The following is a 27,946-nucleotide window of genomic DNA, read 5'->3' as shown; positions in this document are numbered from 1 at the left end:
CTGTGCTATCATACTATTTAGAGATCCATGAGATGAGAAACTGGGCTTAGAGATGACAATTTGTTACTCTCTTCCCCTCAATAAAGATGAAACTGGCATTTCATTTTCAGCTCTATTAGTGGACTCACTTTGGGAATAAAGCCAGCATCCCCCAAGGCACGGCTGGGGCTCTTTTCCTTTGCGCCACTTTTGTTATGTTTAGATTAACTTCTAGGGATTAAATGTTATTACAGTGGAAGAATTTTTTTTTTTAAATTATTGAAGAGGCTATTGCTTAACACAATCATCATTAGATTGATTTTTCCAAGTACTATTGCCTTGCCCTGCTTCCTAAAGGAAAGCTTTGTGCAGGTTTCTTTGTGGTTATTTCTGCTGTGGGAAGTAGCAGCCTAGGCAGAGGCAGGGCCTTTGTGTCCAGCTTGCGATGGGCCCTGGCATGCTAGCACTGCCTGGCTGTGGGCCTATCCTACAATGTGGCATGTGGGTGTGTATATTTCTTCCCCCAACAAGGTAGCCCTGGACAGGGTGTTACAAAATTGTTAGGTAGTAAAATGGTGGCAGAGATAAAGAATTCCCCTCAGATCTGATCATAGTCAACCACACTACTTGTTTCTCTGCAAGCGCCAAGACTGCCCAAGAGGCTGACAGGAGGACCCACTATGGCAGAGGCTGGGATACTGTGTCTTGGTATCCAGTTCTTCCAGGATCAGGTGGATGTTCCAGATTTATTTCCTATTTATCACTCTGTAAAAGCATATTCATTTTAATGGACTTTGATGCTTAATGGAAGTAGGTTTCTCAGGTGGTTTCAAGATCTTTACAGTCTCCAGACTCTAGGAAGAAAGTCCACAGTGGGGATGTTGCAGGGTCTGAATGATTGGGATTTCCACCCCTGCTGTCAAAGAGCTATCTGTCTCTGCAAGTGCCAGCAGAGGGCCTGCCCTGAAGTCTTCCCCCAGCAAAATAGTATGCATAATATGGGCTGGCCACATGAGACCTTTGGCATTTGACTCTTGCCCACCCCAAGGAGATCCAGGCCAGAGTGTATCCTGAGAGACACAACTTGACTTGTGGCTTTTTGTTGCTGGTTTTATTGTACAGGAAAAGGCTTTGGTTCTGAGTGTAGTCAGATCCAAGAGAGTCAAGATCCATGATTCTAAGACTTCCCCATAAAGTCTAGTCTCTCTGGAAGGTTGACAGTACCTATACTAGGCCATGATTAACCACCATTACCATCATTGCTCCCCTCCCACACACACATACATGCACAAATGAGATGAGGGTCTGAGTCACTCTGCCTGGTGCCATTCCTGAAACCACACAGCCATGGCTGGACAGACCTTTGGGGTCATCTAATACAGTACAAGATGCAGGCAGCGTTCTTCCTCACCAAACTGTCCGTGTCTGTTCCATCTCTGCACAGCCTTGGCTATTACAGAAGCACTCTCCAGGGAAGCTCAGGGTTCTCTTGGGAACTTCCTAGCTCCACTCTTGGGACTTTATAGTGCACAGTAAAGATTGCTCTGTGTTCCAGCCAGACAGATATTTGTAGATAACCTTTGTGTCCCCCTACACTTCTTAAGCTTAATCCTTCCAGCACTAATACCTAATTCCTGAAATCACCCAGCAAAGCACACCCTAAGCTTCCAGTCTCCTTCTCATCTCCCTGTGCTCCCTATTAGCAATGGACTCTGGGATCCAGAGCAGGCTGAGCAGCCAGAATGCAGTGTTCCATCATTTCCCTCGTCTAGAGACTGGGCTCTGTCAATAGTATGTTCATCAGGCTGCAGCACCTTATTAGCTTGAACTGTGCACTGTCTAATTAGCAGGGCCCCACTGACCATTCATATAAGGCTTCTGCAAGCTCACCTCCATGCACACCTATTAAATACTATTTGGAATTGGGTTCAGGACCTTGTATATGAGTATCCTCAATAAACTTCTTCGGGTAGATTCAGCTGAGCCTACAGGCTGATTATTTGCATATGGGGATTCTGTCACCCAGCATATGCATGAACCGTCCCTCCCAACTCAGTCTTCCATAAACTGGCTAAGTGTACTTTCTCCTCTTCAACTAAGTCATTAATAAAAACGGTAAATAGTGCAAGGCTGTAGACAAAACAGCAATAGAGACCTCCTTCAAAGCTGACCTCCTACATGTGGATTCAGTGATACAATCAATTCCTAACATATTTACTTCCTGGGACAACCGGTCCATATTAGTCATCCTTTTCCACCAGACTGAACTGTGAAGGTAGAGGCTGGGGCTAGCAGGCCATTGCATGGCCGTGGTCTCCTAGTCAGGATATCTGTTACAAGGAAGAGGAGAGAATGTGGAATGACATGTTTCCAGTGGGTTTGTTTGTTCCTACTGACATCAGTTCCTTTTCTAAGCACTTTGAAACCAGCCTCTTTACTAAACCATTCTAGAAGCTTATCTTGTCTCTGTCTACATTTTAGGGAATACACCCTTTTGAAAAACCATGAAATGGAATACTATTCCTTTACAGTGTTCCTTGTTCTCAAGGATTCTTTAAAGCTTATATACAGTAGCTTAGTGATCTAGACCTCAAGTTCTCTTAGTGTTCTTGAGTGCAGGCACTGAGAGGAGCGTGGTGTCCCCCGCTCACCTTCCCATCTGTGAAGACCTGTACTTTTGGGCTAGCTTCCATTCCATCTTCTGGGAGGCAGTCAGTTACAATGGAAAGACATGGGCTTTAAATCTGGTTGTGCCTCTCCCTTGTTGCATGGAACTTGGCCAGTAAGTTTCCTCTCTGAGCCAGAGTCCTCTCCTCTGTAACAGGGGTGACAATCCAGAGCTCAGGGCTGTTGTAAGGGCTGAGGAAGCAAGCCTCTTTCCATCCCTTTTCCCTCTGCAGTCCACAGCTCCATCGCCTTAGGAAGCAAAACAGAAAGCAACCCAGAGTGCAGCTTCTCCCACCTGTTCCTTCCCCATAAAGCCTCATAGTTTGGGGTGTCTAAATAAGGACTTCCTATTCCACTGTACCCCTATGCCCAGTCAGTTTTATCCGCCCAGAGCAGGCCGCCTAGTCCTCAGGAAGCTCTGATCAGCAAGCTCCATTCTTGCTACATGGCGCAGGTCTCCATGGAGCAGGGCATAGGAGATACAGGAGGATTTGCTTCCCACTGGATTTGCACCCAGCACCCAAGGTCCTGAATGGCCTCATCCCTATGGAACCAGTGCCCCTCTGTCTGCCCTTCCCACAGAGAAGTCCAGGCTCTGGATCCCTCACTGAGTCACTCTGGGATTTCCCAGTTACTAGGAGCAGTAAATGCCCTTTTTGCTTAAACTAGTTTAATTGGGGTTTTGCACATGGAAGTAAAAATTCTAGATGTGCCTTTCATTTTCATTCTGGGCCCAACTCATGGACCCTCAGGGTCTGCTTATTGAAATGATGTGGTTTTTCAGAGCTGACCCTGCGCCTCATTATCAACCTCCCTCTGGTCTTGGTTGATTAGGCTGGTATGTGGAAGCCTGCTTGTTGTTTGGACCATGTTAAGAAGACTGGTCACAGGAACATGTGCGCTTCACTGTGTGACCCTTGTGACCACCTCAGGGCTTAAGGTGGCTTGAGGAGCAGGTGAACTTTGACCTTCGGCTCTCTGAGCCCAGGCAGCCTTTCCTCTGCCCAGAATCCCCTAGGGCATTTGAGGTACACATGCCTAACACTCCCCTCTCTTCTTAGTGGCCATACCCCACCCCCTAGGCCTCCCCCTTCAGAGCTCCCAGAGCTCCCTTTTTCAGTAGTCTGCTCAAAGTAGAAAGGGATCGAAGTCCCATACCAGCTTACAGGCCTCTGGTGTTATCTGCCCTTGAAAAGAGGGGCCAGGACAGACACCACACAGAAGGTTGGGCCTTTTCCCCTTTCATGGAGCATTGACACCTGCCTGAAACAGGAGGATACTCTTATCCTATTTTTATAATGAAAATGAGGCCCAGCTTGCTAACCTGCCTGAGGTTGTTGGTCCAGGAAATGGCAGGGCCAGAATTCAGGTCTGGGTCTTTCTTTTCCACAGCCTAGGTTGTTGGTGTCATCCTGTGGCCACCAAGAGCTTAGGGTTACTAAGGTGCATGTTTATCAGATTCCAGAGACTCTGGCAAGATGTTCTTTACCATTTGGAGGAGAAAGCCATTTCAAGGCCTTTGCTGTGCCATCCTGTCCATAGGGTCCTCGGTAACCTTAATGACACTGTGCTGTGCAGGTCTGCTGGTACCCATATGCTATAATCCTGGGTTGCCTCAGAATCCCATGGAATACAGAGTCCAGGATCCTACCCCTAGCGGTTAGCCTTGGAATCCACATTGTTTTAAACAAGCTCCCTAGTGATTGTTATGAGCCCTGCAGTTCAGGTCAGCTGCCAAATTGAATGTGTCCCAGCCAACAAATTATTCATACTCAGCTTTCCTAGAAAAGCCACCAGGGAATGCCAGTAAATCCATCCCAACTTCTGAATAGCTCCGAAGACCCTAGAAGCTGGAGGGGTCTGCTGCCTTCCTCCCAAGCGCAGAGTCCTCCCCTCATTCAGACCCCTTCTCAGGGTCAGGTCCAAGAGAAGGTCTTCCTCAGCCTGCAGCAACTGGAAGCCCTGCCAAAGGGGACACTGGAACACTGTCCCCATGTACTCTGAGGCCTGTGGGCTTGGCACAAGCTCCTCAGGTGGGCTCAGGCTTTCCTGCGGCCTTGCTGGACTGCAGAGTGGCAAGTATACCCCATTACCAGGCAACACCATGCTGCCACAAATGGGCATGCTCAGACCTGGCACGGAAAGGCCACAGAGCCACTTTGGCTGTGATGAGCTGCCCATCTGGGCATTGGTTCAGCAGCCATGTGGTGCAGCCACCATCGCTGAATCCCTGCCTTCTTGGGGGCCTGCATCTGAAAGGAGAGCCACCCTCGTGGGATGGGGTCAGCATCTGGTGACTGCTGAAGGGATAGGGTATCAGGCTGGGGGGATGTCAGGTGAAGCTGGATGATGCCGGTGGTGCAGGCTCTTTCTGTACTCCTCCTCTGGGGGCCCTTAGCTCCCTTGCGCCTCTCCAGTGGCTTTTGTGTGTGGCGGACCCTATACTCAGCAGGACCAAGGTGGAAGGGCTCAGAAAGCTTTGGGTGGCAAATTAAATTTTATCATGATGGTGGAAACAATTAAGAGTTAATTCTTCCAGGTCCCATATTCATGAGTTTAAAAAATTCCCTAATCCTAGACACTGGTTTAGCCTGTTCCCAGAATATCCCCCAACAATCACGATAATACTCTTTATTCACAATTCATGCTTTTAAAAACTTATTTAAGGAGCAATAAAATCATCTTAGAAAACTTTGCTGGCTTTATTGATCTTTAACACTCAAGCCAAGTAAAACTCATTGCAGCATCAAAATGCCTCATCTTTCTACGCAGACTCTCTCTCATGCACTCACTCACACTCACATACATGCTAACACACACAACACACATGCTCTCTCTCTCATTCATGCACTCATACATACTCCCTCGGCCCCTAAACAGATTATATGGTACATTTCATGTTGGGATTCTTGAGCTATTCTCCTATCAATGGCATTAGGTGTGACTGTTTCCATAGGATCAAAATATCAAAGAAACTGGATTGAACCCACAGAAATCAGACCACTGGAATGCAAACGTGGAAATGTGCCTGCATTTATATGTATACAGATTTATTTGCTTCTAAGGGATCTGTAAGGAGCCAAAGACAGGAAGTTCCTACCAGCAAATTTCTTAAGGGGATTATGTTTACTTCTTTATTGTCAAAAATGACTCTGGCTTTCTATGATCTTCTTTTGAATTTCACAGGGACAAATGAATTGCCTTCCAGACTTCTGTGATGACAGTTGTTAGGAATGCCCAGAAGTTTTCCTTAAGCTAACAAATGACTTCCCTTCCCATTAGTTCTACAAACAGTCCTCTAATTAAAGAATTGGCTAATAGTACTCGCCTCTGGGGTTGTTAGCCTTGACAGTGCTGGCACTGCTGGAGCACAGTGTCACTGTCTTGAAGCATATGTCCAGCTTTGCTGGGAGCCTTTGCAAAATTGCCCGCCCCCCGCCCATATTTTATCTTTTACATCGTCTCCTTGGGTGCGGTAAATTGATGCCTGCCTCAAACAGGTGTGAGTTTCTAAATGTGGATTAGAAATATGGTTTTTTTTTTTTAAATAAAAGGGGACTGAAAAAATGACCACGTTGATCCTAAATGAGAAAACAGTTGTTATGATACTTAGTTCCATGTCTTAAAGACACATCAGTTTAGGAATCATTTTAGAAAGAGCATGTATCTTGCCATGTGCTCTGGGATTCACACGTGACTGCAAATCACCTGCTCTTTCTTGGGTTATACAGGACACTCAGCCAGTGCCTCTGGCATTGTTTTCACACTGGATCTTAGTTTCCTGTAAGCAAGATGGCAGTGCTGGCATGAAGCACAGGGAGTCATTGTGTCTGAGATGTGGCATCAGTCTGTGTCCAACCTTACTATTTGGGTGATCTTGAACTAGGAACACTCCTGGAGCATACAGTCTTACCTGACCTCACTCAGCCTTGCAATGAATAGACCCTTGATTCCTAGACCTATACAATGAGTAGTCCTCTAGTCTCAGACTAACACAACAACTAGTTCTTGAGTCATTATATGATAACTTACATGATAACCAGTATCATTCAATGACTAGTTTATAAGTCCCAGGCTCACACGATGACTAGTCCTCTAGTCCTAGGCTCAGTGGATAACTAGTCCTCGAGTCCCAGGTTCACACAATGACTCATGTGTTCTGAGCTCATTTGATGACTACTCTATAAGTCCCAAGCTTAACTAGATGACTAGTCCTGGAGTCTCAGGCTCACACCATTTTGTCCTCTAGTCCCAATCTCACACAGTGACTAGTCCTTGAGTCCTAGACTCACTCAATAACTGGTCAGTGACCCCTGGGCCACAGGATGACTAATCTGTAAGTCCCAGTTTCACTCAGTGACTGATCCATGAGTCCCAGGTTTACATGGTAACTAGTCTGTAAGTCCCAGGCTCACTATATGGCTAGTCCTCAAGTCTCCGGTTCACATCATGACTAGTCCTCTATACCCAATCTCATATCATGACTAGTCTTTGAGTCCCAGCCTCACTCCATGACTGGTCAGTGACCCCAGGCTCACAGGATGACTAGTCGATAAGCCCCAGGCTCACAGGATGATCAGTCTGTAAGTCCCAGGCTGAAGGTCCAGATGAGAACAACACTGCATGGGTGAAGCACAAAAAAATGAGCGCAGTCTGGGTTGCATTGGTAGGAAATTATATACAGGTAACAATTGTAACAAATGGCTCTTTGCTTTCAGGTTTTGCTACTGTACAGATTCTTGCTACATCAGCTTAAAACCATTTGCAGCTTAGTCTAAATGCCTATTTGAGCCAAGGCCAAAAGTCTGTTTGAAGATATAAAGGAAAAAATAGGATGTTTGTAATACAAAGCTTGCAACTAGTCATAAATGTAAAAATTTATGGCACTTTCCATATGGTAAAAATGAGTAGTGAAGCTACATTTATTTTTTCAAAAGTAGCAGAAATGCATCTTGAGGAATTAAAAATTATGAAAAGGTGATTATACAGCAGAGCAAATCTTTAGCATGGATTAAACTGAATTGTTTAGGAACTAAAATGCCAGGTCAACATGCATTTCAAAAGAGGGAAGAGCAGTGTGGGATGGGTGGGAGAACTGTGCTTTTGCTTTTGCTTTTGCTCCGGGCTGATGTGGCAGAAAGTTGTTGGTTCATGACCCAGAAATCCACATCAAAGGAAGGCTTTGGCCACTCCTGTACAGTGTATGTATGTACTTGATCTATGCAAAGTGTATTATACAAGGCATTCCCAGACCAAACAGTTGTCTGCATCTGGGGACCCACCTAGTGCCCAGTGACACCCACAACCCTGCATCAGCCTCTCCTATCTCTCTGGTTGCAGATCCTCCAGAGCATTTCCAGTGACCCCACGGCCAGGTGAACCTGAGTTCAAATTCTCCTCCTGTGTGACTCCCAAGCTCTGGGTCCTGGGACAAGTGGTTCTTCTGCTCTGAATCTCGGTTTCCTCATTTGTGGTGTACTGTCCATGAAGGCTAGAGTAGGGATAATATGAGATGATGTTTATAGAACACCTAGTACAGAGGTTGGCATAAAACAAGATCTCTGAAATCATTAGTCCTCGACTGTTCAGGCACTGTCATCACTGGCCACTTGTGGCTATTACATTGGATTTCAAAGACCTAGCACAAAATAAAGAATGAGAATTATCTCAATATGTTGCTTACATGTTGAGATGATAATATTTGATTAAATACAATACCTTATTAAAATTAATTTGATCCATTTGTTTTTACTTTGTAATGTGAATATTAGAAAATTTTAAATTTCATATATGGCCCACATTCTATCTTTATGGACCTCACTGTTGGTCTCTGTCTTCCCTTACTCCTTGTCCACCTTGTTCCCTTCTGAGTGTTCCCACCACCTCACAGGTGCCCAGCTTGCTAGATGCCAGCCCTGTGCCCCGTGCCTCCCCACACAGACCTTCTCCTCATCTGCAAGGCAGCTTTACATGGACAGGTGTTATCTCCATTGGGTATTTACATAAACTGAGGAATTTGATCCAGTCACACAAGTAAAAAACTGTGGAACCAATGATCTTGCAGAACACCCATTTTCCCATTTTAAACATGAGGAAGGTATAAATGAAATGAAATGACTTTGCCAAGGTCAGAAGCTAGTTAGTAGTCAAGTAGGAACCAACCTAAGTTTTTTATACCAGTCCTGTGGGATTTCCCCACACCACATGTACCCTGTTTTATTGGCTGATGTACAGCAGAGTCTAAGGTGGCACTGAGCTCAGTGTCCATGTGGAAATGGAGAGGCTGAGCTTCTAAGCGTCACAGAGGAGCAGCTTGAGCAGTACGGCGGACTGCAGGTTTAGATGGGAAATAGAGCTACATGTGACACAACCTTCAGGACCAGTGTGTCTGCAGCTGTTCTAGGGGAGGTGAGGGAAGATGGCACCTTCTAATCCTAGTCCTGGGAATGCATGGGCTTTGGAGTTTAATCTGGGTCACCTCAGGCAAGCACTGTCTACCTGCTGTAGTTCAGGGTCTTCATTTGTGTGAATAGTGAATTCTACACTCTGCAGGTGCTCCACACATGGTAATGTCCCTCTAAAGGTTCAGAATCTCTACATGAGTTGTGCTGTGAATCACTGGTCTGTCATCATCGTGCCAGGGCTCTGTATGCTTTTCATCCTCAGGTGACACCAGTGGGCATATATCAGTAAGAATCTGAGCAGAGTGTGAGGCAGATAGGTTTGAAAGGGGTTGGAGAGTGCAGGGAGAGTACTGCAGGGCTCTTTCAGTCTCTTGCTGGTGGGGCTGGAATTGCAATAACCTTTGGGGTCCAGATCCACATAAGCATCCCAAAGTCTAGGATTTCTCATGTGATGGAGAAAATGTAGGATTTCCAGGCTCTACACAGAGGCCAGGCTGCAGATTATCTTACTATGCAGATGGCCATCAGCAAGTCATGACCCTGAGAACCCAGAGAAACAGCTCTTCTTATCGAGGTCACTGTATCCTCACTCTCCTGGTTTGTAAAAGCACAGCTGCAACAGAATCTATTTCCGTTAGGGCAAATTGGCAAGAGGCCATAATCTTGTGATTGTTGGCTTAGGGTAAAGGAGATGATGACCCTCTTTACGGCCAGTATTTCAGGGAGAGGAGTACTAGCCTTGAGAGCAAAGCCACCTGAATTTCAATAACAGATCCACTGCAAGCTAGCACTGTGACACGGGGCAAGTTAGACCATTCCTCAGGTCTGTTTTCTCAGCTGTAAAGTGGACGTGAGAGAACCACCCAGTAAGCTGGCATTTAGGTCATGTGAGATGTAAATATAAAGGAGGAGGTGGAGGGCCTGTCACATAGTAAGAACTTGATCAACGCCATTTATCTTGTTTATCACTGCTGTTGACTTTGCAAAATCGTACAGCCAGTTCAGACTTCCAAGTTGCAATTTTTTTGTGCCACGAACCACAGTAAAAGACTCATGCCAGTAAGATTTAAAATGAAAAGCCTCTCATCATAAGAGGGAAAATCCCAGTACCCAAGAGGCTCCAGTATTTAGTCAAGATTGCTCATTTCCTTTGGGGCATCAGTCAGTAACTACCAGCCAGGCACAGAAGGACAGATCAGCCCTGCTGGCTAGTCTGCACCTCCTCAGGGTCCCCTTCCCTCATGACTCCCTGCACGTTAGGCCTTGCCAGTCTCTCTCGAGGGCCTCTCTGAAAGCTCCATTTGTATGCCCCCAGGGATGAGGTCCTCATTGCCTTCTAGCTCAAGGTGTCAAGAAGCTATCTTGCTGCCCCTGTTCTTCCTGCAATACCTTTTGTCTCCTTCCTTTGCTCCTTGGTGCTGCTGCATATATTCCTGTGAATGGCAGAGGAAGATAGGTTGGAAGGCATTTGTGTTTATCAGACCCTTCCTATGCTTCAGCACTATAAGCACTTTGAATATATTATCTCATTTATTATCCCTATTCTATAGTTGCCCAAGGTGATGGAGCTAATGAGTAGGAGAGTTAGACTGCAATGCATGCTAGCTGCCTCCAGAATCTACCCCTTAGAAGGAGATGTGGCTAGGGAACACAGCTGGGACCAAACGGTAGAATTTTGAGTGCCAGGAGTTTGGGCTTTATTCTGATGCCGTGGGAAGCCGTCAGAAGTGCCTGAGCTATGAAGTGATATGATCGGATGTATGTTTTTGGAAGATAACTCTAGTAGTAGTGTATTGAGTCTGTTAAGCCAAACTCTCTCATCCTATCCTTGTGCAGTTGATTATTTTTAAACCCCAGTGAAGGAAATTACATTTGTCTTTACCTGTTGTTTCAGCCTTTCTCTCAGGCTGTGCATGTGTTTGGGGTGAGGGTGGGTGGGGGGAGTATGTACACCAGGAGAACATCTTGAGATGGTTTCCTGCCATGCAGCCACTGGCTTGTGACAACTGTGACTTGTGACAGTGTAGAAAGCAAGAATTTTATCTCTCACATACCTTGGTAGTGATGGAACAAGATGGGATGTAAAAATAACATTATTGACCTTTTAACAACTATGCCAGAATTTACACTTATTCTGTTTACTATATCTGTGAGCAAATTGATTTGGAACTTATATTTTAGAATTTCAGAGATAGGGACACGTTTCATGTACTCCTTCTGGTTCAACAAATACTTATCTCCTACAATGAGCAAGTATCCTTTACTCTACATCTCATGCCTGTCTGTCTTTATCCTCATAATTGTTATCTATGTATGTGTATGTATATAAAATAACACTATAAGTTATGAACTTTTTAATTTCATCCAGGTACTAGGCATGGTACAAACCATTAGATCTACATGTAGGTTCAGTGTTTATACATTGTTTGATTTGCTGTTTACTGTAGCATCTTAAAATAATCACTGATAAAAAGATTCAGATGAGTATATATCTTTATAGTTTTTCAAAATGAAAAATAGTTCTATATTCTCATTTGAAAATGATACATTAATATTGTAAAAACTGAAATGATGCAGAAAAATATAAAGTTTAAGAATCTCCCCTGGCTGGTGTGGCTCAGTGGATTGAGTGCCAGCCTGTGAACCATGGGGACAGTGGTTCAATTCCCAGTCAGGGCACATGCCTGGGTTGCGGGCCAGGTCCCCAGTAGGGGGCATGTGAGAGGCAACCACACATTGAGGTTTCTCTCCCTCTCTTTCTCCCTTCCCCTCTTTCTAAAAATAAATAAATAAAATCTTTAGGAAAAAAAAGAAAATCTTAAAAAAAAAAATCTAAAACTTCTCCGTGCCTATGTTTTGGTGATACCACTCTGCTCACAAGAAAACAGATACACAGTTGCACACAAGTGGGATCATGAGCTCCTGAGAAACACACAGTTCAGTATCTTCTGCTCGTATTTCCCCTCATTCACTGCCATGAACCTCTTTCTGTATCAGTTGAGGTAGATTTATATCTTCATTTTTAATTAGCATATTATTTTTCTGTATGATTATAGCAGAATTTATAGTATAATCAGTCCCTTATTGATGAATCCTTGGGTTTTTTCCCATTTGTTTACCAATATCATGAACACTGTGACAAGCAGCCTTTTATCTCTTTTTGTGCACTTATTTAAATCCTTCTAAAGGAAGTATTTGGTCAAAGGATACACACACAAAAAATATATTTACATATATATTTATATACTTACAACCTACCAACTGGTCTTCCAGAACAATAGAGGTGCTGTACCAATTTTCACTCCAAACAATAATGCTAGAGGGTATCCATGTCCCCAAATTCCCCAAGCACAGGATTACAACAACATTTCTAAAAAATTCCTTGCCAATCTCAAAAACAAAAACAAATAAACAAAACCTCATTTTTAAAACTCTTCATTTCCTCAGGTATTGATGAGATTAAACCCTTTTATATGTTACTGGCCATTTTTATTTCTTCTTTTGTGAATTCCTTACAGCCTTTGACCATTTTTTCTTATTTCTTTTTAAAAGGCCTTTGTATAATGGTGTTATTAATCTTGTATTGTTTTTTGTTGTAACTGTTTTCCTAGTTAATTTTTTGTTTAATTTTTGCCCTGTGGAAGTTGATCTGGGGTAGGGGTCAAAAGTATTTTTGATATTCACTTTTCTGTTTGTGAGTTATATTACTAGGGCCTTTTCTTCCCCAATACTCATAGTTTTAGGACTAGTACCTCTGATTTTATTCTCTGCCATCAAATCATTGCTCCAAAGGACTCCACAGTGATTTATTTAGGTGTAAGATATGAAGTACAGATCTACCCTTTTTTCTAAATGAGTCCTTTGTCCCACTGGCAATGATTTAAAATTCTACCCAATCATATGCTGAATTTCTCAGGTCTATTTTTAGACTGTTTTTCAATGCCAATCTTGCATGTTTTAAATATGTTTAAAACATATTGTGCAATTATAGTGGGCTCTTTTTTAGGGTAAGTGCACCTTTTTTTAAATACATTCAGTCCTCTCAAATCGCCATCTTTGTTGTTTGTTTTATTTTGAAATATTTTCAAACTCATAAAAGATTACAAGAATAATACAGTGAATTCCTGCTTGTCTGTAACTCAGATTCCCTAATTGCTTACGTGTTACAGTTTGCATTATTACCTTTTCTCTCCAGATAAAAATACCGTGTTTTCCTGACATGGTGACCTATCACTCCTAAGTATTCTAGCCCATCGTGTACTTTCCAACGGCACATCTTTCAGACCACACAAACCTGTCCTAAACAGGAAACTCACACTGATTCAGCCACTGACCACATGCACATTTTACCTGCCACCCAACATCATCTGTTTTCTTTTTGGTCCAGGATCCTGCCCAGGAGTTTGTGCTGCATTTGCTCTCATGCATCGTCAGTTTTAGTAGGGAGCAGTTCCTTAGTCTTTCCCTGTCTCTCATGACTCGGACAGTCTTAAAGAGTACAGGTCTTTCTTTTGTAGGGTGACCCCAATCTGGATCCACCCAGTGTTTCTCACAAGACTCAATCTATATGCTCTTGGCAGGAAGACCCAAAACTGGCGCTGTGACCTTCATGGTGTATCCTATCCTATTGCTAGTGATACTGACTTTGACCTGGTTATGTTGGTATCTTCCTGGTCTTTCTGGTACAAAGTCTGCATTTTCCCTTTGTATTTGATTAGTATGTCATGCAGGGACACTCCATAGTATGTCAGTATCCTGATCTTAATCACACTTCCACCCAGCAACCTTCTCTTCCAGTGATGACTCTTGCCTGATTCAGCTACCACAATAATGGCCTCTAATGGTGATTATTTCCATTGTTTCTTCTATATTTATGAATTGATGTTCAATTAAAGGAGAAGTTTTCCCTTCCACCCAAATTAGTTAGGTCTTTACTTGTTTATCTTAGTAAAAAGTCAAGGATTCAGTGTTACTCATTGGGTTGTATATAATACTCTAATTTATTTTGATGTTCAAAATGTCCTAAATTTGGCCCTTCAAACAGACTCTTCTGTCCTTTTGGCATGGCTCTTCATTCTCTGAGCACTTCTTTTCCTCTGGCACAATGTGTTCCAGGATTATCTTGTTCTTTCCCAGCCCTAGTCCTGGAATCAGCCACTTCTACAAGAAACCCTGTTCCTTTTACTGGAGAGTGGTATTTAGAAACCAGGACCTGGGTGCTGAGTGTGCTTGTTGTGAGTATACATACCTACGTGCATTCATCTATAAGGATTTCCATGTCTATCTGTGTATCTGTAACTTATACTAATACCTCTAATTGTAAGACCTTGGGTTCTTTGTAGCCTTCTCTATGTTAAGAGGTCCCTTCTCAGAGAGCAAGAGTCCTAGCTCCTGGTATTCTCAACATATATACTTACTTGTTCAACCACGGAATTTCTGTGCCCAGTGTAACCAACTGTCCCACTGTTCTGGCTGCCTTTCTGTCTGCTGCCATTGCTCCAGCTGCAAGGCACACCACCACCACCACTGCCCAGTGGCCCCTTACCACCTGTTTTTTCCAGCTTCTACAGAGAGGGAAAGCAAACCCGAAGGAAAAGACATCTATCGTTTGTGTTTTGAAAAGAGCTCCAGTTCTTCAGCGACTTCAGGTTGATCAGAGTTAGGAAATGGAGACATGGCTTCCTTCTACCACTGCACATTTGCAGGATGTAACCATGTCTCCCAACCTTGCTTGTTTGGGCTTCCTCATCTTGGATTAGGTCGTGCCAGGGGTCTTGCTGGACTCCAGTGACTCATAGCTAACTCTGAGTCATACTGAAGGAAACCAATTCTGGTTCAAAGCCAAGATATGGTATTAGAGGATGAGACCAATTTTTCTGGGTGCTTTCCCCACAAAGCACACTGCTTCAGTTCCCTTCTTGCCTTTGGTGACATTTTAGGAACAGGGCAAAATGATACCCTTGAGGATCCCCTTTGCTTCCTCAGGTGTCACTGTCAATGCACGGGGAGTCAGGGCCGTCATACTTTTCCTCTCCCGCATAATGAATCAGTCCCAGTATTCAGGAGCTCCCATGCAAAATGCCAGGGTTAGCCAAAGAAAGCCCCCCTCCATGATTTTCAGTGCTGTTAGGTTTCTGAATATGCTGGGGGTGGCCATAGTGTGAGGGGAAGGACTCACAGGAAAACCCCCCACACTTATCTGTTTATTCATTGTGATTCTATTTAAGATTTCAGCTGATAAAATATTTCTACAACTTAAAAGACAGAGCAGAGAAGCTCTGTGTGAGGATAGATGAAGAAGATAAGGTTCAGGGTTACCATTCCCTTGGGGTCCAGTGGGGCCCTTCAGGTGGGGTCAGGGAGTGAGCAGAGCTTCAGGAAGAGCCTGAGTTCATGGACAGCTGGGAATAGATGGGAGAAGGCCCCTAAATGAGGCCACTCTGCTAGTGACAGGAGAGAGAATATTGCCTGTGTAGACCAGGCATGAGGGGTAAGAAGAAGGAAGTGTGGGGGGTATTCCTGAGGCCCATGCCAGGCATCCGGGGTAGAGGGTTTGTTAACATTAAGGAGTCCCAGCAGCATGTTGGGGTATGAGGAGCTCAATACTTTGAGTTTCAGTAGGCAAAAGCCATACAGGAAGTCAGAGGTGGGAAAGGGTCTTCCAGACCTGAGGGGTACCTGCAAGGAAGGCCCCCAGAGAGGAGCCTGCCTAAAACCACATGTAAATTGTTTCTGTCTGATTGGGTCTGGGTTAATTTCTGGCCTTTCTGTCTCCATGTCACTTGTGGGGGACAGCTCTCTAACCAGAGCACATAACACTGTGGGCTCTTTTGCACTCGAGTGACAGGTTGGCAGGGCAATATCCGCATTCCTAAGCCTAGGCTTAGTGTCTTAGCTCATGTGGCTGCCTTACTTCTGCTGGTGGTTGTGGAAGGGTGGAGGGTTGTGGGTGGCCCAGCCCAGCCCTGATGGCAGCTCCTTAGTTTGTTCATTCACAATCAGTATTGAGCACCTGGCTGCTATGAAGGTGTCCTGGGCCATGTGGGTTCCACCCATGGAGCTAGGTACACATAGCAGGAGTGGCAATGGCTAGGCCCTTGGGAGCCTTCCCTCAGAGTGGGGCGGCGAGGGGGACAGCGGGTGGTAAGAAGAAATCACAGGATAGCTCTGTGGGGTGCCGAGGCCCAGGCTGGATGTGAAGTAGGCTAGCAACAGGAAAGTGAAGTGTGATGGAATGGGCTTGGGTCTGGGGATTGGGGCAGGGTTGTGACTGTTGTCTGTGGTCTGCTGTGGTTACTCCAGTCAACTCTCTCTTCATTTGACTGAGGATCTTTTTACTTATGCAAACCAATTAAGTCTTGAGCAGATCACTCCACGTCTCAGTCCCAGGGACGCCTTGGCCAGGTGGCCACCACCAAAGAAATTTCTACTTCCTCTTTCAGTGGCTGACTCCCTAGGCTGTGAGGTCAAAGGTATTGCCCAGACTCCTCGTGTGCACTGAGGAACTCACCTCCATAGCAGCATCTCCCACCTTAGTCTTGGCCTGTGAAGATCAGCCATCACAGACCTTCCTAGGGCACTGGCACCCCCTCAGCACTGTCACCCTCAATGCCTCAGGGACAGATTCTCAGCTATGGGTGAGCAGGCTACCTGTCATAAGTCCCAGCACCTGGCTTCATTCCTTTGCACACACATTGTGCAGGTACAGCATGACAGCTTCTGCCACCTGTCTCAGACGGCCAACTTGTGAATCCAGAGTCACAGTTCAGTGTGTCACATCAGCAAAAGCCTGCCTCAAGTCACATTCCTCCCTACCTGGCTCTAACACATACAGACCCTAGTAGTTCTCTTGTGTGCATATATTCCCTCGTGTAGCAGACAATGTTCTCATCACCTGGAAGAAAGTGCAATTGTGGGTCTGGAAACAGGAGGTTGGGGAAGATCTTGACGTGGCTCAGTGCTCCCTGGAAGGTGACTGCCCCAGTCTCTTGAGGCAGGAAGAGGCTGATATCCTCTGGCATTAAGAGGTCTCTGGTGTCCTGGATGCCACCCTGAGGAACTGGATCTGCCTCTGAGCCTTACATACATGGGAGAGTCCCTGAGGGCAGGGCTGAAGCTTTGTCCCTTGAGGATCTAGCGCACTGTAGGTCCTCAGTACATAACTGTCACCTGAGTGAGGAAGTGCCCTTCATTTACCTGGAGTAGAACAATGGAGTTGCCTGTACAGTGGCCTTCTCCATGAAAAGGCCTTGAGGGAAGAGGGAGGTACAGGGCAAGAGAGTAGAGCTGGTCATGCCTTTGTTCTAAGAGCCTTGGCTATGGACATGGTTGCAGGTGAAACAGATCTTGGAGGGCAGGCCCAGACATTTGGCCATCCTGCCACAGGAAACCCTGGGCCAGGGCATCTCCATTGTCATGCTTAGAGAGGACTCTCTACTTGGTGTTGGCCAGGAGGTGGGCTGGAGGACAGACTAAAGGAAGGGTTGTAAATTAGTCAGAAACTGACTAAAGTTGCCCTGATGGGAGACAGTGAGGACTCAGAGGGAAAAGGTGGGAAAAGAAGTGGCTTCTGCCCTGACTGGTGTGGTTCAGTGGGTTGGGCATCATCCCGCAGAGCAAAAGGTTGCTGGTTTCATTCCCGATCAGGGCACATGCCTAGATTGCCTGGTTTCCAAGCCAGGCCCCTGGTTGGGACATGTTAGAGGCAACTGATCTAGAGGCAACCACACATTGATGTTTCTCTCCTTCTCTTTATCCCTCTCTTCCCTCCCTCTTTAAAAATAAATAAATAAAATCTTTTAAAAAAAGAAGAGGCTTCTCCCAGACTGGGGTCATGGAGGACTTTCATGTGATTACTAATGCTGGCTCCGGCCTCTGCTCAGGGCCAGTTCTGGGGAAGGTGGTATCCTGAAAACCTTCAGGAACCCCAGGCAGAACATGATTGGGGCCCTGGGATGCCTCCACTCCAGGGCCAAGGCCGGCAATATGGGCCTCTGATCGGTGCTAGAAAGCTCTTCAGCCCCAGGTGATCCTGGTGTGGTGCTCCTCAGATACCTGCTATTTCCTTCCTCATTGCATCCGCCCAGGAGATGCCAGCCTGTGTCTATCCCACATGTCTAGTGAATTGGGAGAGGTCATTAAGGGAAACTGCATCCTCTGTTGTCTTTTCAACAAAGGAACAAAGCCAGGAATGGCCCTTTCCCATTCTGGGTGTGTGGACTATGTGCACATGCATGCATGAAGTGATAATCCTGAGGAAGGATTCTGTCACAGGCAGCTTCTCCTTCATTGACTAAGCAGCAGGCAGAAGCCAGTTTATGTTTTGTATCCTCTTATGAGCAGAGCTCTCCCTCAGTGCTCAGCAGAAGGACCATTTTGCCAGGCCTTGGCTCTTGGCTCTCCAGCCTGAGATGGGGGCAGCTCAAGGCCAGGATTCAGCAGCTGATAGTGGTCCCACATGGCATGTTGATCAGTGGTGGGGTTTTTGGGTTCCATTTATCCAGGCTGAATGGCATATTGTCAATAGCAGTCATTTAAGCAAGTCCTTAGTAACCAGATGGTCTCATCAGCACCTCAGCGCCAGCTATGGGTTAAAGCAGAAACCTTTCTTAAACAGCTAGATTGGAGCTGACGAAGATGAATGTCTAATTCACTTGCAATCTCCTTAGTGCTGCCTGTAATAAAAAGCATGCTCTATATAATCATCCCCTGCCGATGTTTCTCTGAAATTAAATAATCAGGAGGACATATAATAGTCCAATTCCACACCAGGCGAATATTATCAGATTGATGTCAGCAGTGATAATAGAAGAAGGAGTAGTTGATGTGATTTCATTTATTAAATAAGAGAGCACACTGAGGGTTTGGGGCTGCACATGAGAGGATGTTGTGCACACACTCAGGCTCAGAGGCTGGAGATGCTGTCCCCTCCCTCTCCTGGGACAGCTGCACTGGTGGGACTGTTTGCTGCCTTTGATGTCTCTGTCCCACCTTTCCAGTTAATGCTGCTGTTTCTTCTCAGCTTCTTTGCACGGTTGCCCATTTATGATCTTCCTCCCTTACTCATCCTCTTGTGGATCAGGGCCTACCAGCCCTCATCAGCTTCCCACCTGGATCAGTGAACTTCTGGCTCCATACGGGTGCCCTGCCTGCTGTGTGGTTTGGGGCAAGGGTCTTTTGTTTCTTTTTTGTTTTGTTTTGTTTCTGTCTTGGTTTTTTCTTCTTTGGAATATTTTGGGATTTTCCAAAGGTTGAGTGGAGCTAAGGGGACACAGTGTGGATAGCAAGGGCTGTGGAACCAAATATACCAGGCTTTTACCCTGGCTCCATCCTACTGCTGTGTGATCTCAGACAAATACTTAACCTCCTGAGATTATTGTCCCCATCTACAGAAAAGGACCGTATTGCCCCACGCACAGGGTTATCATGAATATGCCTAGGACTTGGCACACAGTGGGCCCTGGCATGTATTGGTTCTCAGAACCAGGATCACAGGCCTGTCCAGATGTAATCTCAGATGAGTCTAGATTTTCCACCCATACTGCTTACCAAGATAAAATTGTACCCCTTGTCATCTCTCCTCCCATGGCCTGATCTTTATCCACACCTTTCCCTTCAGGGACGGTTTCACAGGAGCACTAGGAGCAGCTCTACTGATTTGGTTGTAAATTACAGCTCTTTCACTTGCCAATTAGGTGACTTGAGTCAGAGCAACCAATTCTTCTCTAACAGAGCCTGGCACTTGTTGGATACTTGCTAAAGGATGGCTGCTGTGGTCAAGGAGCCTTATATCATAGAAGCTTGCATGTTGCTGTCTTAGAAGGTGACTAGTGATTCATCTGTGTCCCACCAATTTCCACTTGTCTGGCACTTCCAACTCTGCCTCTGGAGACCAGGTCAGATCCCTTCTCCTGTATGGCTGACTGCATGTGTTGCTTAGGGCTACTGCGACAAAGAACCAAAATCAGACTGGCTCTCTCTAAAGGTGGGAGGGTTGTTCTGTTTTGTGCTTTCCTCCAAGCTCCTTGGTATCCCCAGGCTTTTAGATGTATCATTCCAGTCTCTACCTGCATCATCACTGTGGCCTTCTCCCTGTGTGTCTGTGTCTCAATGTCTCTCCTCTTCTCTTAAGGACTCCAGTTATATTGGATTAAAGGCCCTCCCTACCGCAGAATAACCTCATTCTAACTAATTGTATTTGTAATGAACCTGTTTTCAATTAAGGTCACATTCTGAGGTTTCAAGAAAGACTTGATTTTGGGGGGAAGACTCCCCAACCCACACCTTTATGTGTGCAGACAATTCTCAGGAGCCCTTGACCCCACAACCTCATCACATTGTCTTCTCTAGACGACCTTTTTGGCTGCACTAGGTGACAGACACCCAGTCCAGCTACCATAAGCCAAAGATTGAGTGTGTTAGCTTGTGCTACAGGAAAGCCAAAAATGGTTTCTAGTTGCTCATCAGGAAGTTCACATGGTGGGAGGGTATGTTTCTTTCTTGGCTATGGCCATGGTTGTTGGAGGTCTGGTTTTAGGTCTTCCCTGTAGGGGCACAGTTTTAACCCTGTACGTTTCATTGGGCCTGTGAGACTCTGCGGCAAGACTGTGCTAGCCCAGTCTTGATCGTGTGGACCAGGATGAGCAGAGCCCCGTGGAAGCTGCAAAGGGTACATCCGCTTCCTCTGGTGGTCGTGCACTAATGAATTAGCATGGTGCACAGTCGGTGCTTCATAAAGTTGAGTTTCTGAGGCCCTCACATGGCAGAGTCTGGGGAACGGTCACTGAGGTACTCTCTTCAGGGCACACCCAGTCGCATGCTTTCTCCATGCAGCGCCAAGTCCTGTGTGGAGACAGATAGGCGGACATGGAATCCAGTGGTGAGTGTGTTGGTGAGGGCAAACTGAGGAGGCTCCCATAGACAGGAGCCTGCTCAAAGCTCTGCCCCTGTGGATGGAGCAGCAAAACCAGGGAGAAGGAAAAGACACAATGGGAAAAGTGCCCAGGTCCCAAGGCCATGTATTAGGTGCTTCCCCTTGGTGCATCTGTGCCTTGGGGAAGTGGGAGTAAAGCCAAGAGGCCAGCAGGCCACCCAATGCCTGAAACCAATGCCCTCACCCAGCTCATGAGTTGTTTGGGGCACAACCTGCTCTCTAAGGGCATTTGGGCTGGTGGTACAGTGATTTCAACAGCACAGCTAAATACAAATGACAGATAGCAGTAACAGGGTGTATGGGGACCACTCAAGGGCAGTGGGCCTGGTGGAAAGCTCACACCTGACTGCTGGCCCTGTTTGTCACATGGTAAGCATGAGCAAGCTGCTGGGTTTCTCCAGGCCACTATTTCTTCATTTAAGATAAATTAAAGAAAAGAATAGTTTCCACCTTATAGGGTAATTCTTAACATAGGGACCAGTGAGCTGTAATTACCCAAGAAATGGGGCTTTAAACTGGCTTGATGTTTTAGAAATCTGTGGCCTGCTTTATGTTCTAGAAAAATTACTGATTGCAATGGAGACGATGAGCTGGAGATAAAGGAAACTTTAATTAGTTGTTGTAATGGTGATGGGAACAAGGGGATGGACTGGGGACTTTTGGAAGATAAAACCTAGAGCAACTTCAGTGCGGTGGAAAGGTGGGAGTAGACTTTGGGGGAAGTCAGGGACAACTGGGTGTCCAGTTAGGCTGGTGGTGTTTATGCTGTCATCCAAGGTAAAAGTGCAAGAGAAGGTAGGCCGGGGGAAGGACCAGGCCTCCTTTGTCCCTGTGGGCTGCCCACTGGGTAGCTTGGCTATCTGTGCCCACACAAGAAAAGGCCTGGAGCTCTGGTTCAGATACTGAACTGTGAGCCCATGTGCTGGTATGCTGGGAGAGAGCTAGCAGAACAGAGTCAGGAAGGGGCTTCCAAGCCTTGGGAACAAGTGGCGCTGCTGGCCCGGTGAGTGAGGTGGGTGAGCACTTTTGAGCAAGACGAGCTCATGAATCTGGCCTGGGTAACAGGGTTGAGTGGGAGCAGAGCCCAGGCAGTGCTTCTGGGAAAGAAGAATGGGCTGCGAGGGGATAAGAAGCACAAGTTGTTTGGATCTGAATCAGATTTAGACTTTTTGGAAAGGTGAATGTGTTTTCAGTGGAAAAAGTGGAACAGCAAAGGTCTAAGAGAGAAAGGCCAATAGGAGAGACCATCACGTGCAGGGGGTGAGAAAGAATCAATGATTGGCCCTGCAGGAGGATGGCCCTCTAGCATGTGAAGGTGGGGATGGCAAGGTTGCTTGCTCTGTGCCCTCAAGGCAGGGTGGCCCCCTGGGGCGGGGAGCAGAGGACACCTGGAGGCAGACCCTGAGACTGCAGGGAAGCTGGAAGGGCAAGGGAGAGGGCCTGAAAGAACTCCAGGGTAGCTAGGCCTCAGAAGGCCTGAGCACTAGGAGGAAGATAAGGACCTTTGAGAAAGATCAGCCTGGCCAATTAGAAGGCCTAGGGAAGCCACTTCTGGAAATCACCGAGAACTGGAGGGAGGGAGGGGCTGAGGCTGGCAGGAGACAGGAAGGTTTGGCCTCTACAAACTTGAGCCAGAGGCCTTTGGGAGAGCATGTGAGGGGGATAGATGGCCCCTGTAGATGGAGGAGGGAGGACAGTTGGAGGCAAGGATAGCAGTAAGGGGCATCTAGAGCCACCCAGGTAAGGGTAAGTTAAGTCACCAGGGATAAAGTTTATGAGCTGTTTAGGAGTTGGAATGGATAAAGCTTCAGTTTTCCCTTTCATTGGAAAGAGGCAGGGATGCTATAGTAAGAAGGTAAGAAGGAAACATCTAGAATGGAGGCAGAAAGAGACATCTAGAAGGAAGAAAGAGGAAGACATCTAGAATAAAGGTAGAGGGAGGCACCTAGAATGAAGTCAAGTGGCACACATCTAGAATGACTCTAGGTCTCCAACTGGGTTGAGTGTCTGGAGGGATAATGATGCCACTCACCAAGACAGGGACTAGGGAAATGAAGTTTGTTTCTTGGTGCTAAATGGTGAATTCCATAGAGGACATGGTCAGTCGGGGTATTGTGCAAAGCTTGGGTAGGAGGCTGCAAGGGCCTGTGTGGCACAGGAGTCTTGTATTTCAGCGGGTTAATTGTTGGAATGGGGAGAGGAGAAGTTAAGGGGTTGGCAGGGGTAATTGTTGAGCTAACCCAGGGGTCTGCTTGGTAAAGGAAAGAAGAAAGGGATTTTTGTGCGCAAAGAGGGTGGGGTGGGGTGGGGAGTGGCAGCTTGGAGATGGAATAGTGCCCAGTATGCAAAGCCTGGTGGTGAGAGTGACATTCTCTTCTTAGAGAGGGAACTGGGCCACAGTCTGGAGGGTTTAAAGGCAGCTCCTCACTGTCCTCATAGGCCTAACTGCATGTGGTGCTGTGGGACAAGAGAGAGGGGTGTATTTTTGTTCCTGACTAATATTTTGACTTTTTCTGATGTTCTTATCACTCTTGTCATCATGAAAATATGTTATTACCACCAAGGAGGCAGAACTCTGGTTCATGGGCAGCATTGCCAGAGGGGAGGGGTGGATGCATGCATGATTCTGAATGCCCAGAGATCATCATGGCATCAATATAGCCTGTTAGCCTTTTGGGGGCCCTCACTCCCCAGCATCTGCATTGTGTCCTTGGTGACTGGTCAGCCACAGGGCTTATTGTCAGAGTGGAAAAGACAGTGCTTGGAATCAGGTGGTGTCTGCTTACTTGTGCCCACCTGTGGCCATCATGCCCACATCCAGGGCTGTTAGAGAAGCAGGCTGCGGACACCCTTTGTGTAGGCACAGCAGCAGCCATTATCCTGAGTGCCCATGAAACCGCTGGACCAGAGGCCACACTGGTTCTGAGTCCCAAGCAGCTCTGTGTGGTGGGGCTCTCCTCCCCATCTGACTCCTGACCACACGGTGAAAGTGGCAAAGCCGGAGCCTTGCCCTGGGTTTGTCAGATCCCCAAATCTGTGTTCTCCCTGCTGGCCCCCAGGGCACCATGTTCAGGTTTTCTGGCTCCTTGGAGAAGGGATACCATGATTGGCACCTGAGGAAAAGGGGCACCAAGATACCTGAGAAAAGAGGCCTGGGCAAGCTCTTAACTGAGTCTAGAATGATATGGAAGCTTAGGTTATAGAGAGAGGACATGTTCAGACAGGGTTCCGTTGTCAAGCCAACATCTGGAGTCATAACCCCCAAAGCCTCCTTAGCTCTGCTCTATCAAGTACCACCGTTAACCCCAGCCTCTCTTCCTCAGCCCCTCCCAGTTCACCAGACCCCTACCCTGCTTTGGTGTCCCACATTTACAACCAGGTTTTTAGTGAAACTGGCAGTTCACAATGCACACTCCTCTGTTCTTTCTCTGCTTCTGGGCAGGTGATATCCCCATTGTTCAGATGAAGAAAGTAAAGGCCAAGGAGGTGAGTGGCATCCTTAGCAATTCATGCAGGGCTTCTGACTTGTGTGACATTAAGCACACCGAAGCCCGCAGATATCCTTATACATGAGAATGGGGCTTACCTCAGTCCCTGGAAAGTTCATGGAACACTCAATGCTTTTTTTTCTTTTCTTTTCTTTCTTTCTTTTTCTTTTCTTGTGTGTGTGTGTGTGTGTGTGTGTGTGTGTGCGCGCGCGCACGCGTGCATGCATGCATTTGAAGAGCAGCTATTCACAAGACTACAAGACTGGCTATTTTGGAAAACCTGAGCAGTTTCTTGTGTACTATAAAAAAGGTTATCATGGATGAGGGGCAGGTAGAACTGTGCTTGGTTAGTACACACCTACTTTCATGAATGGTTTGACCACAGGCCTAGCCCTACCCTGCTCAGAGAAAGCCTTTTGTGTCAATATGTGCTCTCCCTGTCAGGTCTCATTCAGAGCTGTTTTGCAGGCAAGTGGGTGAAATTTCTTCCAGCTGACATTTGCCTGCCATCCTGTCTCATATTGTTCCTGATAAATCCCTGAAGGGAGAGGCCTCTGCAGTCCCAGAGGTGGTGCTGGTGTGAAGGGGATGGATTTCACCATGGCCCAATTTTTCCTGAGCTGGGAGCCCACTGGGTGTTTGGTGAGGACTGCCCTCAAAACACGCAGTGGCCCTTGTTTGGGGTCCTGAAACCAAATGAGGAAGGGACAGGGGAGAAGGACAAGTTATGAAGAGACTGCTCTGCCCTTTTACAAGCTGCAAAGTGAGAGTCATGTCTCTACTTTAGGTCTGGAAGGGGCAAAGCTCTTCGGGGTCTGGGCTGTGGTTCTAGGATGACTCGGCCACCCTGCCTGGCTCAGGCCACTTGGACGCCACCTGTCCTGTTTCAGGACATCTCTCCACATAGACCTATTAGTCTTGCACAGACCTGCCACTCAGAATTGAGCCTGGTGCTTCCTCGATCAAGGAGGCCTGCTATGCCTGCCAGCAACTGAGCTGCGACCAGGAACAGGCCCTCCTGGGGATCAGGTGATGGTGGAGTACTGCTTCAAGGGAGTGCAAAGGAAGATGCAATAGCACCTGTGCTCTCAGATACTTCTGCTTCAGGGGCAGCACCCACTGAGGAAAAACAGAGTAGGGCTGGTGTGAAGAACAATAGAGTTACCAGGAGAGAGCCCACTGAAAGACAAGGCCTCACAGGCCCTGTAAGGCCAGGTCTGAAACGGGAAAGGAGAGGCCCATGCCTCCCAAGAATAGAGAACCAGAAAGTAAAACAAAGAGGGGAAGGCAGTGGGATGGAGGGCAGAAAGCAGAGATCTATGACTTCATGGCATTCCTAAGGAAGGATGTGGAACAGTTGGAACTGAAGTGGTAAGCATAGTCAGAGAGAGAACTTGATTGAGATGGAATGCCCATCCAAAGTCTGGCTGTCCTCAAGGAAAAAAAAAACAAACCATTTTTAAAGGCCCACAAGTAGATGCATCTATGTCAAAAAGTTTTTACATTCAAAAATGGAGAGACATTCTGCAAGCATTGGAAGAATTAGGTGGTCACCCCACTGTACCGCAGTTGTCTGCAATGGTAGGTGGAACCTGCAGAGAGGATCCCCTGATCTGAGGAGCCCATCTGTCTCCATGTGCTGAGAAAAAAATCCACACATCCTCCTTAAGTAAGAAATCTCTAAGACCTCTTTTGTGCTGTGTGAATAATGAAGCAGAGCTGTGTCCTCAAGGATGGGAACAGCCTCATCCCAATGGTTGCATCCTCAGAAAGCAACCTGATAGAATTGCATGTTGCTGGGACAGAGCCTGGCCAGCATGAACTGCTGGGCTGTCCTTTCTGCTCCCCTCCTTCCTGGAAATTAGAAGATTGTTTCTCCCAGTATGCCCTGTACCTTCTGAGTCGCCAACTTTTGAGTTGGCATGGCATAGCTTCTTTAGTTTATAAATCATCGTTTTTATTTCAGCTCTTAGCCTGAGTTTCAACTGGTCTTAATCAAACGTGGTCACTTCACTCCTCTCTTTAGTGACAGTTTTAATCATAGACCTAGGCAAATGACCCTGTTCTGACTAGTGAAAAAGTAAGAAGCTGATGTGCAAAAAACAACAGACCTGAGATGACAGCCACCGCCAGGTTTGGTGCAGGGGAAGGAGGAAAGATCTGAGCCAGGCGGCATCACTGATGGCACAGCAATACTGGAAGTGCTACCTCCAGACTCTTACAATGTGACAGTAAATCCTGGGTGTCTTACTTCCTAAGCAGCTGAGTGTTATGTTTCTTCATGTTCATAACTGATGAACTCAGTGTCTTTGAGTTATCTTAAAATAATAATGATGCAGTAGATGAGAGGATAGAAAGCTGTGGTACAATAGAATACTGCGGCTGTAAAAAGAAGGAAATCTTACCTTTTGAGACAGCATAGATGGACCTGGAGAACATTATGCTAAGTGAAATAAGCCAGTAAGAGAAAGACAAATGCCATATGATCTCACCTGTATGTGAAATCTAATGAACAAAATAAACAAAAAAACAAAATAGAAACAGACCCGTAGATAGAAAACAGACTAACAACTCTCAGAGGGGAAGGAGTTGGGGAGCTGGGTAAAAAGGATGAAGGGATTAAGCAAAAAAAAAACTTATAGACACAGACTACAGTATGGTGATTACCAGAGGGAAAGGGGGGTGGGGAGATATGGGAGAGGGTACAGTGGGGATAAATGGTGATGGAAGACTTGACTTTGGGTGGTGAACAAATCATACAGATGATGTATGATAGGATTGTATACCTGAAACCTTAGGTAATTTTATCAACCAATGTCATTCCTATGAATTCATAAAAACTTTTTTAAAAATTCTTTTAAATAATGAGGGTGCTGTTCTGTTCCAACATATACTGCATGGCTAGATTTTTAAAATATAGAGATCCTGGGCTGGGAGAATTATTCATCTACAAGTCCTCCTGTGCAACAAGAGCATAAAGCATATAGTGATCCTTTCATTACTGAGAACTTTGGTGAGTGGTTTTCTGTGTTTTTCACTCTCACTGAGTGCCCTGAGCCTTGGATGGTGTTTATTCTGAAAGGCTGCATCAGGTATTTTGATTCCTTCTATGGCTGTGAAGGTTCCTATGTGGACCTAGCCTGAAAACCAAGTTAGAAAACCATCTGTGGAACCAGTAGGACCCAAACTGTGAAAACAAACAAACAAAAAAAATCACACCTCTCCCACTTCCTGCATATGACCTTGGGCAAGTTACTTAACCTCTCTGTGCTCCAGTTTCCTGATTTGTAACAGGGGTGATAAATAATACCACACAATGCACAGAGCTTTTAGAAGTAGGTGAGTAGGGTGGGGCCTGGCACAAAGGCAGCTTTGTGGTGTGACTCTGTGTGTGTGTGTGCATGCGTGTGTGTGTGTGTGTGTGTGAGAGAGAGAGAGAGAGAGAGAGAGAGAGAGAGAGAGAGAGAGAAGGAGGA

At 46.2% G+C, this 27,946-nt stretch overlaps 1 protein-coding gene across 1 annotated transcript in view; it reads left to right on the top strand.

The window, feature by feature from the left end:
• The window catches only part of CHCHD6 (coiled-coil-helix-coiled-coil-helix domain containing 6), a 327,465-nt gene that overhangs the window by 295,760 nt on the left and 3,759 nt on the right, over positions 1-27,946 (top strand). The gene's annotated exons all lie outside the window — the stretch shown is intronic.

The sequence above is a fragment of the Pteronotus mesoamericanus genome, unplaced genomic scaffold (genome assembly GCF_021234165.1).
Source record: "Pteronotus mesoamericanus isolate MK-2021 breed Mesoamerican mustached bat unplaced genomic scaffold, CSHL_Meso_final scaffold_118, whole genome shotgun sequence".
Lineage (NCBI taxonomy): Eukaryota > Metazoa > Chordata > Mammalia > Chiroptera > Mormoopidae > Pteronotus > Pteronotus mesoamericanus.
This window is presented reverse-complemented; position numbering and strand designations above follow the sequence as displayed.